The following is a 19,836-nucleotide window of genomic DNA, read 5'->3' on the forward strand; positions in this document are numbered from 1 at the left end:
TTTTCGACTGCCCAGTAGTGCATGTTATGCAGATTTACATTAGCGTGGTTAGTAAACGTTGCTTCATCGGTAAAGCAAACGCTGGAAAAACGTAAGATCGTCTCTTAGTTGCTGAACGACAAAGCGTCAGAATTCTGTACCACGCTCGAAATCACGGTCGTCGAGTGCCTGATGTAGTGACAGATGATAGGGACCGAAATTCTGTCGAAGCAGGATGCGAATGGCACTCGTCTGGCTGATTCCACATTCCTTGCTGGTCTGTCTCGTACCATTGAGAGGATTCATTAGCTTCATAGCCAGAACAGCTTCTTCGTGTTCTCTTTCAGTTGCAGTCTTCATTCCTGTCCTCTTTTTGACGCTCCAACAGCCTGTGCGCACTAGCGTCTTAATAATTCGTGCAATTGCTTAGCGCGTCTGACATTGGCGATCCAGATAGATAGCCCTATACCGCTGTACTGTTCTTACAGAATTTCTTACACGTTCTGCATATTAAAGTGTATATCCAATTTCTCCTCATTGGTGTACATGTCTGCACGCAACGAGTGCTGAAGAAGGAATGAGCGCCCTGCAGCGCAGACAAGTAATCAGGCAAATGTGTTGACATTCCGACACACGAGAGCTCTGCTTGGATATGTTTACGCCGCTAATGCCGATTACGGCCACCGTCCTCTCAAATTCTAGGACATTTCTCGAATTTTTTCACGACAGGTTTCAATGTCAACATCAACAAACGCTATATCACTGCAACTGTCTTCTTAACAGCTATCGAATGCAGTCATAAAAGGTGCACGATTCCATTTTAAAAAACGTACTTGCTTCAGTAAGTCCGTTGATACCAGCGCTAAAAACATTAACCAAACAAAAACACATTTGGGACTCGACGTTCTGTTTGCCGAAAACTTGGTTTCGATATGTGTAACCGTTCACGAAATGGCCCAAATGGTTCAAATGGCTTTAAGCACTATGGGAATTAACATCTGAGGTCATCAGTCCTCTAGATTTAGAACGACTTAAACCTAACTAACCAAAGGACATCACACACATCCATGCCCGAGGCAGGATTCGAACCTGCGACCGTAGCAGCAGCGTGGTTCCGTACTGAAGCGCCTAGAACCGCTCGTCCACAGCGGCCGGCCTCAGAAAAGGAAAGGCGTGTTACGTCTTAGAACTCATCCTGTATATCTGATGCCTGGCTAATAACTTTATGCGCGTCATCTCCCAGTGTGAGCCATGAAGTAACTGGAGGATGCAAGATCAGAGCAGGGGCGGATTGACGCCCTGATAGCCGGTCTTCTGTGGCCAATGTTAAGAAGCACAGCATGGTGTTGCGTACTAACTGCGAAACATTGGATCGGCCTGGCGTGAAACTCAGTCCGGCCACCCTTCGTGGACCGCTGGGAAAACTTCCCACACTACTGGGACGCAGGCGACGCCGAAGCTACCTGGTTCGTCAGCGGCAGGAGTTCGTTCAGAGTTGTTTGTAGATGATGATCCAGGGCAAAAAGGTTCCATTGCGCAGGGGTCAAGAGGGCGGCGGGAGGAGCATCTGTGTTTGTGTGTTGAGAGGTGGGGCGAAAGTGAATTTCATACTGGTCCCCATGGTCTCGCGGTAGCGTTCTCGCTTCCCGAGCACGAGGTCCCGGGTTCGATTCCTGCCGGGGTCAGGGATTTTCACCTGCCTCGAGATGACTGGGTGTTGTTGTGTCGTCTTCATCATCATCATTCATCCCCATTACGGCCGGAGGAAGGCAATGGCAAACCACCTCCACTAGGACCTTGCCTAGTACGGCGGTGCGGTTCTCCCGCACTGTTACGGCGTATGGGACATCGTCGTCAGCCACTTAAGGACAACGCTGAGCAGTTTTATCGAAAAAGAAATCAAGGATTTATGGTCAGTCAACAGATGGAATTTGCCGCCATACCAATACACATGAAATTTCTTGGCCCCATAGGTGATTGCTTAAGTCCCCTTCTTTATTTGGGAATAGTTCATCTGCACAGCGTTTAACGTTTCGGAGGAAAAGGCAGTTGTGTGATAGAACCATCCCATAATACATGAGACGAAAACCGCCGCAATGCTGCAGTGGAACGTGTGTGTCGTGTCAATGGCAGGCTCGGCGTATATTGCCTTCTTGAGACTGTCCAACCACGCGTATTTGATGCCACTCTGGCGCAGCTGACAGAGGGCGTGCAATCTGCGTCACTTGGGGAATAAATTTCGGACGGTACGCGATTTTACCCAGGAACGGCTGCAGCTGGTTATGATAGTAAGGGCCGGCATTTTTATGCTCACGTCATCGTGGCAGTAGGAGAGCGCAAAACTGAGAATGTTAGTACCCTCTCACCGTATTTTTACTCAGCCGTCTGCGACAGTTCTCCAGGGATAAAAATGACCCTGCAGCAGTAAGCAGCGGCCTGGCCCGTCGCAGCGGTTGTGAGCAGAGCCGCCAGTACGTGTCTTCATTTATTAAAGAAACGTTAGCGCTGGTGTCCAGCCGGAATCCCATGTGTACCGTTGCAAGTTGTTCCAAGGGAACGTTTGTTTTAGGATAGCCTGCTGTATGTAACTTCTGGGGCTGACGTCTAGCGGCCTACTCGTGCATCTGTCACTGGCTGCCGTGGGAAAGTTATTCAATGTCTCTTACTGAAAGCGTACATTCACCACCTATAAGAATCTAAATAAAGGATAGTAGTTTTTTTGTAATCGCTTTCAAAATTTTTATACTGCACTTTGTTATTAATAGAAAGGCGGTGTGAAAATATAAGCTTTCTAGCGGGCGTATTTTCGAAGATAGAAAAATTTACTTTAAAGTTATAAAAACTATACTTAAGATGGGAAATTCACCTGGGAACATTTATGACTTGTTTTTGGTTGTCAACTGAAAAACTCGCCTGAAGTATCAGGGTATAGAATTATTTAACTGAAATTTAATTTTAAAAAATTTCAAATACCTTACAATTTTCGAAGCATGAAATCTAGAATAACTTCAGAAAGAACTAATAGAATCAGTATTTATTTTATTATGTGTTATGTGAGCCTGTGAGTAAATGAGTGTGTGTATGTGGGACATTCGTCAAATTTCTATATTGCATTAAATACCGTCTTAAGTAACCTGCAAGAGATACACAAGCCTGTCGTGGGAAAATGATCCTAGGGGATTTACCCACTTTGCTGATGACGTACGTCTAGGTGTGATTGCTATTGTAACAGAGCAGCCAGAAAGTCAGCTGGAGTAAAATCTGTATCTAAAGAATATTTCCAGAATTATTGTCTTTTCGTTTTCGTTTATTAAACATTACTTTAATATATGCATGTCAGATTGACGCAAATGCGACTGTGAATAAGGATTGGTACAGGCCAGTTTTGGCGCGAGTATGATCATGAGCGAGGCTGGAAGAAGGGAAGCTTTCAACGTGGACGGTCATGTTACTAGTGCCAGCAAAAAAATGTGTAAGATGAAGAATTACTTAGTGTTTGAGTTATTGGTGAGCAAAGTCGATAGCAGTTGTTGTTGAGGACTGCTTGGCGAAATTCCAGAGGATTTGACTAAATCTGTTCGACAGATATTCGCGTGTAAAATATTGGCCTCCATAGTATCCGTGTGGCATGTTTCAGTATTCAGCTTGTGAGCATTTTTGGTGAGCAGATATCCACAAGAAGGACCGAATGTAACAACTCATATTAGTGGTGAAATTAATGACTGTGAAAACATTGTTTAATTTGGGTCGGGTTTGGACAGATTTCTGGCTGCTGTGCATGTGAAATGTGTGTATGAATCGTGAACTGGAAAGAAACAGCCAATAGTTTAAATGTGGACTGATTAGTACCTTTTCTGTGGTTATCAAGGACAAAATAAACATTTTTGTGTGGAAATTTCGGACATTATTTTCCAGAAGCCAATCCATTTTATTACCACCCGAAAATTTTTTTATGACTGTATTTCTACAGAAATTTCTTTCATAACTAGAGTTGCAGGCCTCAGTAATTGTAGATGTTAGGTGGTGTTTTATATCAACGTTGCTTTTACATCATCTTGTAAGTATCTACGTTGCTGAGTGAAGGGACATTGAGCAGACGCCGTTCTGAGGCAGGTGAATTTTAATTTGCAGCCTGCACTGTGACAACGACGAATAGACACGAGCAATTAACCTCGACCCGCCGCATATGGACTGGCCAAACAGCATCAAGCCCAAAGTAAGCTTGTGCACTGTCTAACACCACCACTTGCAAAGTAGGTTAGAAATCAGATTAATAATGTTGCTCACGCAGCATATGTTCGCTTTATCGGGCAACAACAAAGTTATTGACTGTGGATGGTATCGTCAGAATGGAAATAATGAAGTCACTGTAAAAAAGTCATTAATTTTGGCATTTATCTGGAATGGATTCCCACGTAGATTTCGTCGAAGTTGTTATGGCTCTTCTTGTTGATTCTAAGGTGATTCCACTTTGACTGCTAGAAGGTCCAGTTCTACATCTACATCTACATCTACATCTACATTGATACTCCGCAAGCCACCCAACGGTGTGTGGCGGAGGGCACTTTACGTGCCACTGTCATTACCTCCCTTTCCTGTTCCAGTCGCGTGTGGTTCGCGGGAAGAACGACTGTCTGAAAGCCTCCGTGCGCGCTCTAATCTCTCTAATTTTACATTCGTGATCTCCTCGGGAAGTATAAGTAGGGGGAAGCAATATATTCGATACCTCATCCAGAAACGCACCCTCTCGAAACCTGGCGAGCAAGCTACACCGCGATGCAGAGCGCCTCTCTTGCAGAGTCTGCCACTTGAGTTTATTAAACATCTCCGTAACGCTATCACGGTTACCAAATAACCCAGTGACGAAACGCGCCGCTCTTCTTTGGATCTTCTCTATCTCCTCCGTCAACCCGACCTGGTACGGATCCCACACTGATGAGCAATACTCAAGTATAGGTCGAACGAGTGTTTTGTAAGCCACCTCCTTTGTTGATGGACTACATTTTCTAAGCACTCTCCCAATGAATCTCAACCTGGTACCCGCCTTACCAACAATTAATTTTATGTGATCATTCCACTTCAAATCGTTCCGTACGCATACTCCCAGATATTTTACAGAAGTAACTGCTACCAGTGTTTGTTCCGCTATCATATAATCATACAATAAAGGATCCTTCTTTCTATGTATTCGCAATACATTACATTTGTCTATGTTAAGGGTTAATTGCCACTCCCTGCATCAAGTGCCTATCCGCTGCAGATCTTCCTGTATTTCGCTACAATTTTCTAATGCAGCAACTTCTCTGTATACTACAGCATCATCCGCGAAAAGCCGCATGGAACTTCCGACACTATCTACTAAGTCATTTATATATATTGTGAAAAGCAATGGTCCCATAACACTCCCCTGTGGCACGCCAGAGGTTACTTTAACGTCTGTAGACGTCTCTCCATTGATAACAACATGCTGTGTTCTGTTTGCTAAAAACTCTTCAATCCAGCCACACAGCTGGTCTGATATTCCGTAGGCTCTTACTTTGTTTATCAGGCGACAGTGCGGAACTGTATCGAACGCCTTCCGGAAGTCAAGAAAAATAGCATCTACCTGGGAGCCTGTATCTAATATTTTCTGGGTCTCATGAACAAATAAGGCGAGTTGGGTCTCACACGATCGCTGTTTCCGGAATCCATGTTGATTCCTACATAGTAGATTCTGGGTTTCCAGAAATGACATGATACGCGAGCAAAAAACATGTTCTAAAATTCTACAAGAGATCGTCGTAAGACATATAGGTCTATAGTTTTGCGCATCTGCTCGACGACCCTTCTTGAAGACTGGGACTATCTGTGCTCTTTTCCAATCATTTGGAACCCTCCGTTCCTCTAGAGACTTGCGGTACACGGCTGTTAGAAGGAGGGCAAGTTCTTTCGCGTACTCTGTATTTTAGCAATATTTGAAGACCTAACAAATGCGTTTTTCAGGAATTTCTTAATGATCAAACAGTCCTAGATCAGAACAATGGTATCGAAGAAATAATTTTTGACTTGGTGTTCACGATCCACATTTTTATTAAACTTGTTGTAAATTCACATACACTTCTTCTGAATTGTCACATCATCAAGAAAACAGTTTTGTATCAATCCAATTTCCTCTTTAACCAAACACAAGACTTGACTGTTCTTTTACAAAGCGAAATAACAACTTAACTTCTGCAAAGTGAAACAAAGACTGCTCTGTGCGCATTCGCGCCAAAACGGTTACAAGTAAGTCAAAGATTATGACAGTCTCACAGAAATGAATACACACAAGAACCATATCACTGTAATATATCGATACATCGGAGTACCTATACATTAATAAAACCAAATGTGAATATTGTCACAAAAATATGTCTGTTACTTCGCAGAAAAGTAGTACGATATTACTGGTATCGAGAACTGGGGTTGGAGTGCCGTAATGGTCACGTAAATAAAGAACCATTACAACTGGCAGTGAAGACGCCAGCTCTGAAACTGTGACTGTGTGGACTGCAATGTTGTCTTCATGCTGCAGCTGAGCACGCAGCCGGAGACAAGGGCTGGGTGGCTACTCTTAAGCGCAGGTTCAGCAGCCCATTGCACAGTGTAGGCAACTGCTCCTGGTACGTCTGCTGCCACAGTCGGGAGAAGACTGGTGTTTCTACAACATGCATGATGTACGTCATAACACTGAGGAGAGATGGCATTTCTGACCTGACTAATCAACATTACAAAAGAGGTTGTTCGACATTGAGGAGGGGGCACAAAGGTCGATGCATGTAAGCCTATCACGAGATGCCGGCGATCTGAACACCCGTGAACTCATGTGAGACTTACAAGGAAACTTCATCAACTCGTTCTCATATTTGAAGGGGAGGGGGAATCACAATTGCATGATAACAGCGCCAGCAGTCCATCCCACGCCAAAATTTGGTTCTTACACTGGTAACATGCTTTGTCAATTGCGTCAAAGTGTACTGTTTCTAACTTGTAGCTAGTGCCAGAGATCTCTTGGCCATGAACATTTTTATGTTGAAATACACAAATTCGGAGTAAATGAATGAAATTAAGTTCAAAAAATGGTTCAAATGGCTCTGAGCACTATGGGACTTAACTTCTAAGGTCATCAGTCCCCTATAACTTAGAACTACTTAAACCTAACTAACCTAAGGACATCACACACATCCATTCCCGAGGCAGGATTCAAACCTGCGACCATAGAGGTCGCGCGGTTCCAGACTGTAGCGCCTAGAACCGCTCGGCCACCCTGGCCTGCTGAAATTAAGTGATGGTTTATTTAAGAAGTAGCATAGCGCTATTTAATTATTAACATTGCTGTTGTGCGTTATTCTCTTTGGATTATAAAGGTGGCGCTGTTAAAGAGAAATACATTCTATTGACATGATTAAATTTTAAATAAAAAATCATTAACTTCACTTCATAATTATTCTTCAGTGGATTTTGTGGCGTAAATATAGGTATAGAATACCAATACGAGAATATTATTACAATAATACTGAAATTATATGTGCATGAGGTTGACGTATTGTGTGCGTAAGGTGTCAAACAAAGAACACACCTTACATTGTATTCCTGAAACAATTCCAGTTAACTCTATGTGTCACACATCATAGTTACTCTAAAATCTACGAATTTTATTGATAGACAAAGCGAATAAGCACACCGACATTTCATGAATATAAACCTGTAAAACTCACACTAGTAATTGCACGCAAGTAATTTGCCAGACCCGAGCTATGAGATGCACTTCTGAGGGAAGGAGAATTTTACGACGGCACGGCCATCCCGCGTTCAGCTGAAACCTCACAGCGGGACACCTAGCGTACACAATGAGACCCTGGAACCATTGTGTATGTCCTCGGCAAACGCTACACTTGTCCCTAATTTTAATGACGCCCCTTCAGAAAACGTTTCTACAGAAACACGGCCGGAGAAGGAAGATTAACGTCCAGAGAAACCCAACTCTAAACATTGGTGACTCACTGTAAACACAAGAAAGAAAAGTTGTTTGTCTCAGTATTACTTAACAGAAGTTATCCTACGAAAGAAACGACGCCTGTGATAGGCTACAAAAAACTTTTGTGGGTGGAGTTATAACAAGTACGAACGTTCTGATTGGCCAGAAAGGAAACGCGTGGCCACCAACTTTGATATAGACAAATTGCAGACAGAGTAATTCGCTTTTTCTCGTGCTGAAAATCGTCGAATGTTTGAGCAAGGCGACTCGCGACACTCTGAGACGATTACGAGAGAATACTTGCTCACAGGCTTGTCTTAACTCATAAGGAGTTAAACTGCAAAGTCTCCTAGTATGGAGAATCACACCGAACACTGACAATTAATGCTTGCGAGCAATTTGAGGGCAACGACGTATGCACTGTTCCATCCAAATAGTGTGTACCATGCCAATTAACTTATCTTGGGAATAATTAGGAGTCTCGGCTTCATGAAGACGTAGGAAATGCATCCGACTGGTGTTTAACAATCGAGAGAGATTTAGAATAGATTGTCAGGTTCACAGCTTGCGTCGACAGCAGCCACTGCCGCCGCCAACTCAAGGTAAACATGAGCTCGCTCTACGCCACTCAGTGATATTCAACTGACACTCAGAACTGCGGTCGTCTCCGTCTCCCCCAATTTTTTTACATTCAACCATGACCTGTAGTTCAATATATTCACGATTGTCGGGCTTAATTGAAGCAGAACAGTGAGATATGTGATCTAACGAAAAAGATTGATCAGCCACTACGGAGTGCTTTATATTCTGAAATTACTGAACTGTTTTAATTGTGCAATTGCCTTTGCAGTAATATTTATGTATCCTATACAAACCCCATTCAGTTTTGGGTATTTTCATAGTGCATTTTAGTATAATTGATTTCTCTGGCCCCAACTGTATTTAATTTGATTGTATCGAGCCCCGGACATGGTCATCAATCATTTTACCATTGAAAAGCCTTGTAATACACAGGAATTTCGCTTCACAGTTGTGAACACCCAGTATCAATATTTTACCATCCTGTATGTAATTTTGCTAGCATTGCTATGTCATGAAGTCATACTTGAGAGTAAAATTAACATTAATGACGAAAATCAAAGATTTTCATTTTTTTAACATATAGTTACTCCTGAAGCAGTACACTAATTTCTGTTAGCGATAACTTTTCCTTTACAGGGAGTGTAGTGGAACCGATATTGAGATCATTGTCTGAATCCATCACTGCCTGTACTGCTTCACTCTTTTGAACTCTGCTTGCGCGAGATGGTACCCTCCTCGCTTGCAGACCATATGTTCAACACCAAATTTCTAAAGCACTCATTGAGCGTCCTTGCGCAACTGTGGTAGGAAGATACGAGGGTTGTCCAGAAGGTAAGTTCCGATCAGTCGCTAAATGGAAACTACAGTGAAAGTCAGAAACATTTTATTTGCAAGAGTTAGCTGCACTTTCCACGTACTTCTCTACATAGTCGCCACTCTGACTTAGACATTTGTCAGAGCGTTATACCAAACTTCCAACACCATCGTCATAGAAGGCAGCCGCCTGTGCTTTCCTATAATTCTCTACGCTGGTGTATAGCGCGTATCCTGCGCCCAAGTGTTGTCTTCGTATCCAGCGTTTCATGTGAACAGAGATGATACTCAGGACGAGCCAGTTAGGGCTGGGTTGTGGGTGATCGAACACTTCCCATCGAAAAGGCTGCAGGAGCGTCTTCACTGCCCCTGCAGAGTGCGGCTGAGAATTGCCATAAAGAAGGAAGTGCGTGGCAATTGTGTTAGGTGGGCTGCATTCATTAAGGCGAAGCCTCTCATTGGGCCCTCCTGCTTGGCGGGAGACATCGTTGTTCTAGGTACCTTTACCCACTCACAGTGGGCTAACAACTGAAAAGAGCATCTTTATGCGATCGACGGTCATACTAGAGACACTAACCAACACATCTGTGCAAAGCTTCATCGCGTTTTCACAGTGGTGTCCATTTTGCGACCGATCGAATCTTACTTTCTTGACAACCCTCGTAGATCAGAACCAGTCTCACACATGTTAGAGGTGCTCATATAACTCACTAGTTTTCGCGTATTTCTCGTGTTCCCGAACAAGATTTAGAAACACATTGGGCAGATGTGTACACCTTCCCTCTGCTCTCTTCTCTCATCACCTTCAACATCCCGTGAATAGGAGGCCTCTGCCTGTCACACTGTTGTACAGTACTTAGCACCTGAGCCTTAGGCGATAGCAATGGGGAAGGGGGGGGGGGGATAGTGGCAAACAATGGTTACGAGCGAAACTTAAAACCTGTACTTTTAGAAGGTATAACTATAAGAATTATGGCCCAAATTTTCGCTCAGGATCGATTGCTGTGGCTGATATCTTGCAAGTCTTTGACTTTCTCCTTAAAATACGAGGTCGAGTGGGTGATTTTTCCTTGTTAGAGGCAAAACTTCCTATAAACGATTACTAGAAGACAAAGGCAAAGCACTTTACTGCCCTGCAGAAATGCTATAAGCAAAACAGTACTGTTCAGAATGGCAGAGGAAGAGTTTCCAGACTCCCGAAGACTTGCTGAAGGCAGCTAATGGCGGTGGGGACGTAGCCATGGCCGCTGACTGATGCAGTAGTTGCTGCTGAGGCACGATTTGCCAGAGAGCAACAGTCGGTCCTCGCTGTTGCTGTCATAGTTGCTGGCACAGCTTCTGTTGCAGTACCAGCTGTTGCAGGTGCCATTTTTCTTACGTTGTAAACTGTTGCTGTTGGTTTTGGAACTGTTGCTGTTATAGCAATAGCTACTGCTTCCAAAATTCCAGAAACTTGGGATCTGTGAAACTAACACTGGGAGCGAATGCATAGCCGTAAACACAATAAGGCAAGAACTCCTCACTGCCTTTATGTCCGCTCCCGACAAAAATGCCAATAATGATAACCAGAATACCAAAGTCCACAGCCAGGTCGTCTTCCAAATAGCAGCTGGAGGAGATACGAAAGAGCTCGAGCGGCCTACTTTTAAAGACAGATAAGGGGGTCATCAGACTTGTCAATCAAGGATTTTGATGAGTCTTAGATCCGTTGCAGAGGGACGGAGTACGTGGCTAGTGGCTTTCTATGTAAAGGCTCCTACTCACCGAGAAACTCGATGTCAAATTTTTCTGCATATCTCCTCTTCCCGTCACGTTAAATGTGTTTCGAGCGAGCGTAGTGGAAGGGGTAAGGTGCACGGTTACCACGCTGGCTGTACGAGTTCAAACATTGCCTATATACTTCTTCTCAATTTCATTCAAATGGTTCAAATGGCTCTAAGCACTATAGGAGTTAACATCTGTCATCAGTCCCCTCCACTTAGAACTACTTAAACCTAACTAACCTACGTACATCACACACATCCATGCCCGGGACAGGATTCGAACCTGCGACCATAGCAGCAGCGCGGTCCCGGACAGAAGCTCTTAGAACCAGTCGGTCACAGCGGCCGGCACCGCCAGAGGCGGGGAAGGCGTGTCACGTGGGCTCAGACGCTCACAGCAGAGGGCTAAGCAAGCAGCTGCGACTCACAAGGAGACAATTACACCTGTTAATTACGGATTGCGATTATTCTTAGGTGTGCTGTAGAGGTTCCTATCCTGAGTACTTGGCAAGTGGCTTTTCATGCGACTGCCCCTAGTTTCCAAGAAACTAGTTTCGGGGAGTGCTGCACTGAAGAGAGGTCTCGATGTCGGTCGGTGAGACCTGACACGAAGTCGATGTTTTAAAACATCCCAACGGTATTTGATAGGATTCAGGTCAGAACTCTGTGCAGGTCAGTACATTACAGGAATGTTATTGTCGTGTAACCACTCCGCCACAGGCCGTGCATTATGAACAGGTGCACGATCGTGTTGAAAGATGCAATCGCCATCCCCGAATTCCTCTTCAACAGTGGAAGCAAGACTGTGCTTAAAACATCAATGTAGGCCTGTGCTGTGATAGTGCCACGCAAAACAACAAGGGTGCAAGCCCCCTCCATGAAAAACACGACCACATCATAACACCACCGCCTCCGAATTTTACTGTTGGCACTACAGACGCTGGCAGATGACGCTCACCGGGCATTCGCCATACGCACACCCTGTCATCGGATCGCCACATTGTGTACCGTGATTTCTCGCTCCACACAACGTATTTCCACTGTTCAGTCGTCCAATATTTACGCTTCGTACGCTAAGCGAGGCGTCGTTCGGCATTTACCGGCGTGATGTGTGGCTTATGAGCAGCCGCTCGATCATGAAATCCAAGTTTTATCACCTCCCACCTAACTGTCACAGTACTTGCAGTGGATCCTGATGGAGTTTGGAATTCTTGTGTGATGGTCTGGATAGATGTCTGCCTATTACACATTACGACCCTCTTCAACTGCCAGTGGTCTCTGTCAGTCAACAGACGAGGTCTGTCTGTACGCCTTTGTGCTGTACGTGTCCCTTCACGTTTCCACTTCACTATCACATCGGAAACAGTGGACCTAGGGATGTTTGGGAGTGTGGAAATCTGGCGCACAAACGTGTGACACAAGTCACACCCAATCATCTGACCACGTTCAAAGTCTGTGAGCTCTGTGGAGCGCTCCATTGTGTTCTTTCACTCTGTCTAATGACTACTGAGGTTGCTGATATGGAGTACCTGACAGTAGGTGTCAGCACAATGCACCTAATATGAAAAATGTATGTTTTTGGGGTGTCCAGATACTTTTGATCACATTCTATTGTTTAGATATGCATTGGTATATTAACGGTTTTCTTTAATGAAGAAATGAGTATGATGTACACACAAGCAGCTTATGAGATGGTCATGTTACTGATTTCTCCATTTTGGTGTGAAGAGTTAGGTGTTCTGTTTATAACGTTAATTATTAGTAGACATGTGTTATCATTAAATACTATTACAAAGTTGTGTTTGCGCCGAATCTTATTCAAATCGTGAAACTTCTGAAACCTATGAACGAATCGACTGTGTTAGCCATCTACTCATATCACTTATTTCGGGAGGGTGTTGTTCGAATTGAAAACAAATCGCAAAATATCTTAGTTTCTCTGTTTCCATGTTCAGGAACAATTTGCGTCCGACGCCACGGTCGGGTAGGGCTGACCAGCCGACTATTGCGTCGCGGCGAATTACTGGACTATCTAAGCACGTCTCCAAGGCTCACTAAAACCTTCGTTCTCACTGATGCCTCCTCCTATGGTTTCCCAATACAATTAACAGAGGTTATCCTACTTTTTTTTTCTTTGTTGAATTTCGATTCCCCGCAAAGGGGGCGGACTGGCAGCAGCGGAGTATACCGATCTTCATCCTACAGACTGTTTGAAAAAGGTGAAGATAATATAGAATAAAAACAGACGATAAAATCGGAGACTTAAATGGAAACATGGCAAAAATATCATGGAACTTAAAACATAGAACAAAGGGATGATGATGCTAATAAAATACATATGACGCAGACAGGTAAAATAATAGACAGACAATTAAAAAACACGGCGACAGTCTGGATTCTGTTCGCAAAAGACACAAAATTCACACCCAGCGACAGCAGGGTTTCTGTTCACAACACTTGGAAAGACGAAACAACACTGAACATTCACTGGGACACTGCACTAAAAGGTTGGCAAATATGACATACCACAGCCGAAAGCAGGTGGGGGGAAACTGGACAACAGATGATGGGAAAATAAAAAAGAGGGGAAGGAGAGGAAAAGTGAAGGTGGGAGGGGGGGAAGGAGCCAATGGAGGATGAGGACCCATAAGAGGGGTGGGGGGTGCTGACCAGATGCGACAGGGAGTGGGGAAGGCAGAGGAGGGGAATACAAAAGGACTCGGGGGGGGGGGGGAGAAGGGAGGTAGGGAGAGGTTAGGCGGGGAGACAACACAGGATAGAAGGGGGGGAGAGGGAGCCCAGGGAAAGGATGGAGGAATGGAGGGGGGGTGAGGATCAGAGTTGACAAGAGGGATACATGGAGGGAGAGAGCGCATCATCTGGGAGGGGCAGCCACCTTGGAAAGGAGATGAAGGGTGTAGAGATGGAGGGTAGGGGGGACACAACAGTGAAGGCGTGGCAGGGGGCGGGGACAGGAGAGGAGAGGAGCAACCAGGGGGTGAGGGGGATCAAGGCGGCGGGAGGTGTAGAGTATGTGGATATGTACGAGGAATAGGAGCTGATGGGGGAAAGGAATGAGGTCATAGAGGATCCGCATGGGGGACAGGAGGCGTATACAGAAGGCGAGGCAGAGTGCATGACACTCTAGGATCTGGAGGGACTTGTAGAATTTGGGGTGGGGGGGGCAGATATCCAGGCGAGACTGGCACAACAGAGGATGGGACGGATTAAGGATTTGTAGGTGTGGAGGACGGTAGAGGGGTGCAACCCCATGTCCGGCCAGAGAGGAGTTTGAGGAGTCAGAGGCAGTTGTGGGCTTTGGATTGGATGGAGCGGAGATGAGGGATCCAGGTGAGGTGATGGTCAATGGTGAGGCCAAGGTAGGTGAGGGTGGGGTTGAGGTTGACAGGACAGGCGCAGATGGTAAGGAAGACATCCAGGAGCCGGAAGGAGCGAGTGGTATGACCTACGATGACTGCCTGGATCTTGGAGGGATTGATTTTCGGGAGCCACTGGTTACACCATGTAGCGAAAAGGTCAAGGTGATTCTGGAGAAGGCGTTGCGACCGTTGGAGGGTAGGAGCGAGGGGTTATCCTACGGGGTACACGGTTACAGCACCAATGGGGAAACCGAACTGACGGCGAGGACAGAGGACAGTGGCTTACCTCGTCGCAAGGGTTATGTATGACACGAAATGTACTGATCTCATTTCATATGGATGCATCTTGATTTGGTTGTCATCGATCTTTTCGTTGCAGTTCAATCCGTGCACAGCGAGTGAACAAAAATATGGAAACAACAAGAGAAGTGCATGCTTGGACATGAATGCAGATGCTAACCAAGCATGCAGGTGGCGTTGTTGTATTTGACCACGAACGGCACCTGTGCAGTGCCCTCATACATTGCAAGGGTCAGTAGTGTACAGAAAAGTGTTGTGTGTAGTTGTGAGCGCATTATGTTGGGGCTAAGTGAACTAGAACGTGGGCTAATTGTTGGCGCTCGTGTGCTAGGTGCTTTAGTAACCAAGGTATCCGAAGTGTTTCGAGTTTCAAGATTTATACCGCATGCAGGGCAAGCGCAAAATCATCATCTGGTAAGTGATCGTGACGGACTCTCATTGAAGAGAATTTTGACGAAAAATAAGGGGATGACAGTTGCAGAAGTCTCTTGCGAACCCTCTCAGCAACAAAGCAACACTAAGTGAGCTCCAGAATTATGCAATTACAGGGCGAGCTGGAATTCCAAAACCAGACGTCAGTGATGCCAATACCCGTAATAGGAAAACGTGATGCGAAAGCCGTAAAGCCTAGACGATGGAGCAATGGAAGAAAGTAATTTGGTCGGATGAGTCTTCTTTCACGCCGTTTCCATTACCGCCTAGGAGTATGTGACCCTTTTGGCTGACTAGATCCATCCCACGGTACAATGTTTGTTCTCTAGTGGTGATGTTTTCCAAGACGACAGGGCCCGTGTTCTTCCAGACTGGTATTGCGAGCACAAGGGTGACTTTTCGCATCTCCCCTGGCCGCCACAATCAGCAGATCTCAGTATTATAGAATCTTTGTGGTCTACTTTGGAGAGAAGTGCCCGCGATCGCTATTCCCCTCCATCGTCGACATCATAACTTTCCGCTATTTTGCAAGAAGAATGGTATAAGATTCCCTTGAAAACCACACAGGAACTGTATTTATCCATTCCGAGACGATTGGAATCTGTTTTGAATTCCAACGGATTTCCCACATCGTATTAGACATGGTAATGAGTTGTTTTTGGTGCTTCCATATTTTTGCCCACCCGCCGTACGCTGCCACTCCCTAGAGTGAGGTGTAACGGTTCGTGTCACTGGTTAACGTGCTGCTGGTCGCCTGTTTGAACCTGAGTGCCCGCAGTTTTTTGACGTGTAATGTTTATCACTTCTGAAAGGATCAAGTATGTTACAATATAGTCCTTAGTTTTGGTGCATTTTAATGTATAGCACTTGATATATCTACAGTACTGGCCATTAAAATTGCTACACCAAGAAGAAATGCAGATGATAAACGGGTATTCATTGGACAAATATATTATACTAGAGCTGACATGTTATTACATTTTCACGCAATTTGGGTGCATAGATCCTGAGAAATCAGTACCCAGAACAACCACTTCTGGCCGTAATAACGGCCTTGATACGCCTGGGCATTGAGTCAAACAGAGCTTGGATGGCGCGTACAGGTACAGCTGCCCATGCAGCTTCAACACGATACCACAGTTCATTAAGAGTAGCGATTGGCGTATTGTGACGAGCCAGTTGCTCGGCCACCATTGACCAGACGTTTTCAGTTGGTGAGAGGTCTGGAAAATGTGCTGGCCAGGGCAGCAGTCGAACATTTTCTGTATCCATAAAGGCCCGTACAGGACCTGCAACATGGGGTCGTGCATTATCCTGCTGAAATGTAGGGGTCTGCAGGGATCGAATGAAGGGTAGAACCCAGGGTCGGCTCTGAGTACTATGGGGCTTAACTTCTGAGGTCATCAGTCCCCTAACACTTAGAACTACTTAAACCTAACTAATCTAAGGCCATCACACACATCCATGCCCGAGGCAGGATTCGAACCTGCGACCGTAGCGGTCGCGCGGTTCCAGACTGTAGCGCCTAGAACCGCTCGGCCACCCCGGCCGGCCAGCCAAGGGTCGTAACACATCTGAAATGTAACGTCCACTGTTGAAAGTGCCGTCAATGCGAGCAAGAGGTGACCGAGACGTTTAACCAATGGCATCCCATACCATCATGCCGGCTTATACGCCAGTATGGCAATGACGAATACACGCTTCCAATGTGCGTTCACCGCGAAGTCGCCAAACACGGATGCGACCATTATTATGCTGTAAACAGAACCTGGATTCATCCGAAAAAATGACGTTTTGCCATTCGTGCACCCAGGTTCGTCGTTGAGTACACCATCTCAGGCGCTCCTGTCTGTGATGCAGCATCAATGGTAACCGCAGCCATGGTGTCCGAGCTGATAGTCCATGCTGCTGCAAATGTCGTCGAACTGTTTGTGCATATGGTTGTTGTCTTGCAAACGTCCCCATCTGTTGACTCAGGGATCGAGACGTGGCTGCACTATCCGCTACAGCCATGCGGATAAGGTGCCTGTCATCTAAACTGCTAGCGATACGAGGCAGTTGGGATCCAGCACGGCGTCCTGTATTACCCTCCTGAACCCACCGATTCCATATTCTGCAAACAGTCATTGGATCTCGACCAACGCGAGCAGCAATATCGCGATGCGATAAACCGCAATCGCGAGAGGCTACAATCCGACCTTTATCAAAGTCGGAAACGTGATGGTACGCATTTCTCCTCCTTACACGAGGCATCACAACAACGTTTCACCAGGCAACGCCTGTTAACTGCTGTTTGTGTATGAGAAATCGGTTGGAAACTTTCCTCATGTCAGCACGTTGTAGGTGTCGCCACCGGCGCCAACCTTGTGTGAATGCTCTGAAAAGCTAATCATTTACATATCACAGCCTCTTCTTCCTGCGGTTAAATTTCACGACTATAGCACTTCATCTTCGTGGTGTAGCAGTTGGCCAGTAGTGTAAATAACTTTGCTTCCTCTTGTCAGACATGAAATTATCACTCTGATTGGAAGTAATATTGCATTATTGCAGATAGTCTTGATTGCCCTATTACTCCATAAATAGCTAACGCTAAATCTGAATGTAGTCATTCAGTAACTATACTGAGGTGGCAGCAGGCACTGAACCGAAATGAACTGTCTACCTGCTGGTTCAGAACTGTCTGAGTGTCTGCTACACATCATTTTGTGTGCCTATCGGCAGAAGAATTTCCATGTCCGCCAGTACAAGGTGGAAGCAATGTAGCCCCGGTTAACAGCGCTGTCTGTTATGGCTGTCCACGTTTCGGCGGACGAATATGAGACACTGAAGGACATGGTGCAGAAGCAGAAAGAGGTCCGGCTTTGTGAGTGCCATCTGGTGACTGCTGCACAGAACTAAGGCCGGTATTACACTATCAAATTTCTTTGTCCAATATCTTTGTCCAATATCTTTGTCAAAGATATTTGATAGTGTAATAGGGACTTTGTCAAATGTCGTCCAATATTTGATCAAATCTAGTGCCTCGCTGTATATTTGATCAAAGAAACCGCTTGTCTTCTGTTCACTGCAATGTGACATGTTACCACATGGAGCGCTAGCATCGCTGCAGCGTTCTGTCGTCTGTAGTGATTTTATAACCATTGCCGGTAAATACAATTGGTGTGTGCCGACAACTACAAAATTAATAGAGATGTCTGAAGCTGATGAGGCGCTTTACAACGTGAGGCACCCTGAATACAAAAATAGATTAAGAAGATTGGAGACCTAACCTAACATAACCCTCTCCTGTAGCAAGGAATCGGAGTGTTATAGTGAGCCTGTCTTCTGAAGATGTAGCAGTTCTTAAGTGAATATTGTGCTTTGTGATACGAGGATACACTTCATTGAGCACATACAGAAATGTATGCTAATCCATTCTTAAGTAATTGATGTACGACTTGACGTCTTCCACTGGAAGCTCACGTAACAAGTTTTATTGAATGCTTTTATCGTGTCGTCGTAAAACCCACGGCTTCACCCAGATTAGATTAGTTTTTCGTTCCATAGATCCGTGCTGAGGAGATCCTCGTGGATGTGGAACATGTCGATTTTTTTAAGCTGATATAACAATACTAATAGTATGAATAAATACAATACATCATTTGTTTCTTTTAAAAATTTCGCCAATGGAGTAGAAGGAGTTGGCCAGTAGTAAGTCTTTCAGGCTCCTTTTAAACTGATCTTTATTTCTAACTAAATTTTTTATGTTTCCTGGCAAATTATTGAAGGTGAGTCTTCCTGAGTAGTGGACCACTTTTTGAAGTAAAGTAAGTGCTTTTAAGTCCTTGTGCAGATCATTTTTGTTCCTGGTATTGTATGTATGAACTGAGTTGTTTGTTGGAAAAAAAGATATGTTATTTACGACAAATTTCATTAAGAAGTAAATATACTGAGAGGCAGTAGTTAGTATACCCAGTTCTTTGAAGAGGTTTCTGCAGGAGGTCCGTGAATTTACTCCACAAATAATACGTATTACATGCTTTTGGACCTTGAAAACTTTTGTTTGACTTCAAGATTTACCCCAAAATATTATCCCATATGACATTATGGAATGAAAGTATGCAAGCTTTTTCATTTTTATGTTGCCTATGTCTGCTAAACACTCGAATTGCAAATACAGATTTGTTAAGGCCTTTCTGCAGTTCTGTGGTGTGCTCCTCCCAAGTGAATTTATTATCAAGTTGTAATCCCAGGACTTTTAAGACTGTCAACCTCGTATGTATGGTTCCATTCCCCCCCCACTTCTTTTCCGCATGTGCACACAATGCAATTGGAGTACGTAGAACTGCTGCGGTTAATAACAAGTTGTTGTCAGCCATCTTGAACTTTGACGAAAAATTTGATGACAGTGTAATACCCCTTCTAGCGCTACGTCAAAGATCTTTGTCAAATATATTGGACGGAATATTGGATCACATCTTTGATCAAATCTTTGACAAAGAAATTTGATAGTGTAATACCGGCCTAAGAGGGGCCAGATGAGCAGCTGTGTCTGTGTGCTGCCGCCTGACGTGGTATTTGTTGTGTTGCTCTTGCTTGGTACACAACTACC

The sequence above is a fragment of the Schistocerca americana genome, chromosome X (assembly GCF_021461395.2).
Source record: "Schistocerca americana isolate TAMUIC-IGC-003095 chromosome X, iqSchAmer2.1, whole genome shotgun sequence".
Lineage (NCBI taxonomy): Eukaryota > Metazoa > Arthropoda > Insecta > Orthoptera > Acrididae > Schistocerca > Schistocerca americana.